This window comes from Ips typographus, unplaced genomic scaffold, assembly GCF_016097725.1.
Source record: "Ips typographus isolate SLU unplaced genomic scaffold, UJ_Ityp_2.0 IpsContig58, whole genome shotgun sequence".
Classification (NCBI taxonomy): Eukaryota; Metazoa; Arthropoda; class Insecta; order Coleoptera; family Curculionidae; genus Ips; species Ips typographus.
The window spans coordinates 639,749-645,778 of record NW_028098576.1 but is presented as its reverse complement, the minus strand read 5'-3'; the positions used below and the strand labels follow the sequence as shown (position 1 = coordinate 645,778).

The 6,030-nt window shown below is 32.8% G+C and overlaps 2 long non-coding RNA genes across 2 annotated transcripts in view; one reads left to right on the top strand and one right to left on the bottom strand.

Moving 5' to 3' along the window:
* LOC145739827 (uncharacterized) overlaps window positions 1-6,030 on the bottom strand; it is a 156,592-nt gene that overhangs the window by 23,449 nt on the left and 127,113 nt on the right. The window lies entirely within an intron of this gene.
* Window positions 90-4,938, top strand: LOC145739830 (uncharacterized). Its single transcript, XR_014181239.1, has 2 exons — window positions 90-854; window positions 940-4,938. It is a non-coding gene; the product is annotated as an uncharacterized LOC145739830 (long non-coding RNA).

Genomic DNA, 6,030 nt, shown 5'->3' with positions numbered 1-6,030 from the left:
TTTGACGGCAGTACTAACCTGAGTTTTACGTTGTAGTAGCATAGGGCGTCTTTTTTTATCAGAATGAGTTAAAATGAGACAGGCATTGTAAACACTCGCAACACAACAGAAATGACAGATCGAAGATATTCAGCCGAGTTTGGGATAAAGCGATACGCTGCATGACGTCACAGTGGGTGCTCGGGTGTACAATATGCAATTAAAACCCAGGTGGAAGGTTGAAGGGGAGCCAGAGGGAACAGCCGTTGTCCATGGTTTGGGTCTTGTTAACTTTAGGTATCCACGAATTTCGAGTTGTTTCTTTTTTTTTAACATGTAGATTATGGCTTATACACGTATGGTAAATCCAAAACCGACCATAGGAAAACCGTGTAACGGACAGAGAAACATAGATAAATGCATGTGCAGGAAAAATATCAAGTAGGCCAAAATTTGAGCGAGTTGCCAAACGCCTAAGTATCTAATACCGTCGACAAAACCAATTTTGTTGTTGGATTGTTCCTAATTTATTTCCATTCATTTGGATAATCTGTCTTCGGTCAGCGAGCTGTATTTAGTCCGATTTCTGTCTATTTGTTTAACAATTTGAATGAAATTATTTATTTTTCATTTAGCAGTCGAATTGCTATAGCGCTACCACACCTCCCTATATTTCATCTGTCATCTGCGATTAAAATCTAACCTCAATTGTCAAATTAAAAGTAAACAAGAAATCATTTACAGTGACAGGCATATTAATACCAGAATGGACTCCTATTAGTCCAATTATTGTAAGATTTTAGGAAAACATGAACAAATAACACTATTTACACAATAGTAAGAGTTCCTCTAGTTGGTGGCCTTCTCAATTTAAGGTAGGAAACTCCCCCCAGACAATTCGTCAGTGAGAGAATAGCAGGAGACTCCCCTAGTGTAGTGTTATTAAAAAGTTATTTTTAGGTAGTAAAGCCGATTTGCTACCTTAGCCATACAACATCGCAACTTTTATTGAGTCTAGAGTCCAGTTACCAACAAAGCCACATTTAAGGAACCAGCTAACAAATGGGGTGTACAGTATTCTGTTGTTATTAGCAAAGTTACTTAGTTGAATGACAATGATATAATAAGGTGTAAAACATCTAAAAGCTTCAGTTCACTAGACAATATACAAGCTATCTGATCCAGTGTTCAGGTTGTGTTCAATCAATTTGCCAAAAGATATAATACTTAGATCAGTGCTCCATTTTAATTAAATTGTAAACAATTTTATGGTTGCTGAGCAATTTTTTGTGTGACAAGCAAGTTCATCCCCCAACTTGGTTGCTGTAAAATGAAGTGTAAAGTTGGCTAATGACTGTGCTTTTTAATTTACAGTTGTAGTTTCAGATCATGCACACAGGGTTGTAACACAGAATTCATTCTCCCACTATCTGTATTGCTAAGGAATGCAACCAAGGATGTACAGGGTGATTGATTGAATTTTGACCACCCCCTTAACTTCCATAATTTTGATTTTAGCAAAAAATGTTAAATACAAAACTAGTAGATATTTAGGTCTACTTTATTTTTAGATAAACAGTTATTACACAGGGTGTCCCTAATTTGAGTGACAAACCAAACTTATGTTTTTTTAAATACGATGACCCTCTTTTTATCCGATATTTGAATTCTACGTCAAATTCTAGGCCTAATTGATGTAAAATGTCTGTATCGATATTCAACTGTTTCCCCACCAGCGTCCTTGATTGGTTGAATTTTGACCACCCTCTTAACTTTCTTAATTTTGATTTTAGCAAAAAACGTTAATTACAAAACTAGTAGATATTTAGGTCTACTTTATTCTTAGATAAACAGTTATTATACAGGGTGTCCTAAATTTTAGTAACGAACCAAACTTATGTTTTTTTAAACACAATGACCAACTTTTTATCCGATATTTGCATTCTACGTCAAATTTTAGGAATTGATGTAAAATTTCTGTATCGATATTCAACTGTTTCCGCAGCATCTGTTACTTTAACAATGTTTCCTCGACTATGTGATTAAGAGTTAATTTAGTTACTCAAATTTGGGGCAGCCTGTATAATAACTGTTTATATAAGAGTAAAAGTAGACCCAAATATCTATAACTGTTGCTACAACTAGGTTTTTTACTAAAATCAAAAATACGGAAGTTAAGGGGGTGGTTAAAATTCAATCAATCAAGGACGCTGCTGCGGAAACATTTGAATATCGATACAGACATTTTACATCAATTAGGCTTAAAATTTGACGTTGAATTAAAATATCGATTAAAAAGTTGGTCATTGTATTTAAAAAAATCATGTTTGGTTTGCTACTTAAATTTGGGACACCCTGTATAATAACTCTTTATCTAAGAGTAAAGTAGACCTAAATATCTACTAGTTTTGTATTTAACGTTTTTTGCTAAAATCAAAATTAAAGAAGTTAAGAGGGTGGTCAAAATTCAATCAATCAAGGACGCTGCTGCGGGAACAGTTGAATATCGATACAGACATTTTACATCAATTAGGCCTAGAATTTGACGTAGAATTCAAATATCGGATAAAAAGTTGGTCATTCTATTTAAAAAAACATAAGTTTGGTTTGTTACTCAAATTTGGGACACCCTGTAGAATAACTGTTTATCTAAAAATAAAGTAGACCTAAATATCTTCTAGTTGATGATTCACCCTGTACAAGGTGATTGATTGAATTTTGACCACCCCCTTAACTTCCATAATTTTGATTTTAGCAAAAAACGTTAAATACAAAACTAGTAGATATTTAGGTCTACTTTATTCTTAGATGAACAGTTAATATACAGGGTGTCCCAAATTTGAGTAACGAACCAAACTTATGTTTTTTTTAAATACAATGACCAACTTTTTATGTGATATTTGAATTCTACGTCAAATTCTAGACCTAACTGATGTAAAATGTCTGTATCGATATTCAACTGTTTCCGAAGCAGCATCTGTTACTTTAACAATGTTGACTCGACTATGTGATTAAGGGTTAATTTAGTTACTCAAATTTGGGACACCCTGTATAATAACTGCTTATCTAAGAATAAAGTAGAATTAAATATCTACATCTAAATTGATACAACAAGTTTTTTTACTAAAATCAAAAATAAGGAAGTTAAGGGGGTGTCCAGAATTCAATCAATCAAGGACGCTGCTGCGGAAACAGTTGAATATCGATATAGACATTTTACATCAGTTAGGCCTAGAATTTGACGTAGAATTCAAATATCGATTAAAAAGTTGATCATTGTATTTAAAAAAACATAAGTTTGTTTCGTTACTCAAATTTAGGACACCCTGTATAATAACTGTTTATCTAAGAATAAAGTAGATCTAAATGTCTACTAGTTTTGTATTTAACGTTTTTTGCTAAAATCAAATTTAAGGAAGTTAAGGGGGTGGTCAAAATTCAATCAATCACCCTGTACTTAATAACTATTATATCAAGTCTATGATTATATCAGTTCATAAAATAATGTAATATGGTTATTTGTAAGTATAATAGTGTGTTTTATCATAGGAAATACAATAACAAAAAGTTTTCAATCAACGTATCTATCTGCCACTGTAACCAAAGTGAAGGTGCAGACACACATGCTCATAAAAAGGCCTGCTTCTTAGCATATGCCAAGAATCATTGTACCCTTCAGCTGATCACATTTCCTAGCAATAGGCATGCCTGCTTTAAGTAGACACTATGTACTTTATGGCTTGCTCATAAGCAACCGATCTTCAGATGTGCCAAAAGCATGCCCCCCTTCACCTATGCTCCAGATAGTAGGTATACTAAAAAATCTAAATACGTATTGCTATTTTATGAGCATGATATTTGTAGCAAACCATGTCCACACATGCTGCTCCACACAAGTAGCAATTGGTCAGTAATAATGTATGTATGTAATACTAATGACATGCTTTTGTGTTTTTATTGAACATGTTTGTCTGCACCTCTATTCTTAGAGTTTAGTTGATTCCTTATGATTATGAATAAAATACATAGTTAATATTTTACATAGCAAATAGGTGTTATCAAATAATAATATGGTCTAGGGGTTTTACCTTTAGGCATATTTTGGTATTAACTTGAGTTTTAAGCTGTAGGAGTAACATAGCATATCTCATTATATCAGAACAAGTTAAAATAAAGTAGTCAAGATAGACAATGTACACAAATGCCAACATTTTTTTTTGTTATAACCTACTTAAAAATTAAATTTGTTTCATCGAGAATATTTTTGACCTTCTAATGAATGGAAACATACACTTCTATTTTGTTTAAAAACATGCTGTTTAGTATAACTAAAGGAACTTGTGTTGACAATCTACAGTATAATGTAAAACCCACCATGTTTATAACATACAAGAGGAGAATCAAAGGGCAGTTTTATAAAAATAAATGTTACTTAATATTTTTCTTAATTTCCTTCTATTGATGTTACTGATGTAAGAAAGTTATGGAATGCTACTAAATATTTAATTTAACATTATTGAACTGTCTTTAAGTAAAAATCTGTTCTTTTAAATAGTATGTATGTAAATAAATGTATTAAAATTGTTTGTAAAAGTGTTGGTTTTTTTAAAAAACCACAAAATTTAATTTAATTAATTATTTTAAATTATTTAATAAAATTTAATTATTTTGTAGCAGGATTCTCTCAAAATTTCAAAAATCTAGACTAGGCTAGTTTGGTACAATTAATTGAATTATTAATACATTATCATTTAGACCACTTATCTTAATAGTATTCTATTAGTTCTTTAGTACGCAAACTCGAAATCATAGTCATTATAAAACAATTACGGATAATCAAAAATTCTGAACGCAGCCTGCCAAAAGTGTTCGGCCCAACTCAAAAATCAACGCGGGCTTATTTTCAAATGACATGTCGTTTATCCTTTGTTTTTCAAATAAACATTTTGTATTTGCTAATTGAAGTTTTCTTGTTCTGTTTTATTACGTCCTTATACACTACCTATTACACTATTATTATACATATTACATTACTGAATATTTATTAATTAGATAAGTGAAATAAATTACCTAATTAACGGTTTGCGCCCCAGATAAAGGTAAGGCTTAAAATGCTTTTAAAATTACATTTTTGGCAACATTTTTTGGTTTCAAGATGTTTTCCGTCGAAGAACGAGTACAAATTATTAAATGGTACTATTCTGGTTGTACAGTGGAGGAAATTATCGGAAGATTCATATTTATGTTTGAAAATCGACCTCTGCCAGCGAGTACGACAATTAAAGATATGGTCCATAGATTTGAAAATACTGGGTGTACGCCAAACTGTACCAAATGTTGAGATCACGATTTTCCGCAGTCTCCCGAAGGTATCCGTCATCCTCGAAATGAAAATCAAGAGCAGCGCGAAACGGCAGTTTGCAGTTTGGCAGAAGTCAACTTCCCATGTAATAGTACTGCTATTGCTGCGGAGCTTGTCATTGCACCAACTACTGTGCGAAATATTTTAAAACGGAACAAGTACCGGTGCTATAAGTTACGCACAACACAAGAAATATTTCCGGAAGACTGCGAAAAACGAATGTTGTTTTGCGAAGACATGATTGAAAGGTCTAACCAAGACAATACTTTCATAGCTAATATTTTATTTACCGATGAGTCCTCTTTTTCCTTTCATGGTCGTCACAATCCGTCCGTTACTGTGGCTTATTCAAGGGGAAATAGGCATATAAGCGTACCTATTCGGAGTCAATATCCGCAAAAGGTCAATGTTTGGACTGGCATTTTAAACAATCATATTATAGGACCTTTTTTTATTGATGGAAACTTAAATGCCAATTAGTATTTAAACCTTTTAAGAGAGAACGTGCTACCAGCTGTACATAATCTGAACATTAACTTGCAGGAAATCTGGTTCCACCAAGACGGTTGTCCAGCGCATAATGCCAGAGACGTACAAGCATTTTTGCACCAAACATTTCCAAATCGTCTGATTTGCAGAAATGGTACTGTCAATTGGCCTCCTCGATCGCCCCAAATGACTTCTTTCTT